The following is a 384-nucleotide window of genomic DNA, read 5'->3' as shown; positions in this document are numbered from 1 at the left end:
AAATTACTATGGTTTAGACCAGACACGCAGAGTTTATAATTGTAAATAAACTGTGTATTTCCAAGACTATTTAAATGCAATTTTGCAGTGAGATGCTAATGTGACACACGTAGACTACAGATATGAAAAAACCACCTATCAGCAGAGCAGGTTTTATTGTTTACACAGCGACTCCGGCTTTTAAATAAACCAAAATTCCTCAAGGTTTTATTGTTTATACAGTGATTTGGGCTTTATTTACCACAAACCCCTCAGGACGCTCCCTGAGGGGACGCGGCGGGAAATGGCGAGTGGGGGGCGGGGCCTCAGCGGCGGGAAAGGCGGGAGGGGCGTGGTCTCTCACAAGCCCCGCCCCTCAGCCTCACCCGCCGCGGCCTCCGACCG

The sequence above is a fragment of the Poecile atricapillus genome, chromosome 20, assembly GCF_030490865.1.
Source record: "Poecile atricapillus isolate bPoeAtr1 chromosome 20, bPoeAtr1.hap1, whole genome shotgun sequence".
In the NCBI taxonomy this organism is placed as follows: Eukaryota; Metazoa; Chordata; class Aves; order Passeriformes; family Paridae; genus Poecile; species Poecile atricapillus.
The sequence above is the reverse complement of the archived record's forward strand: the minus strand, read 5'-3'. Positions refer to the sequence as shown.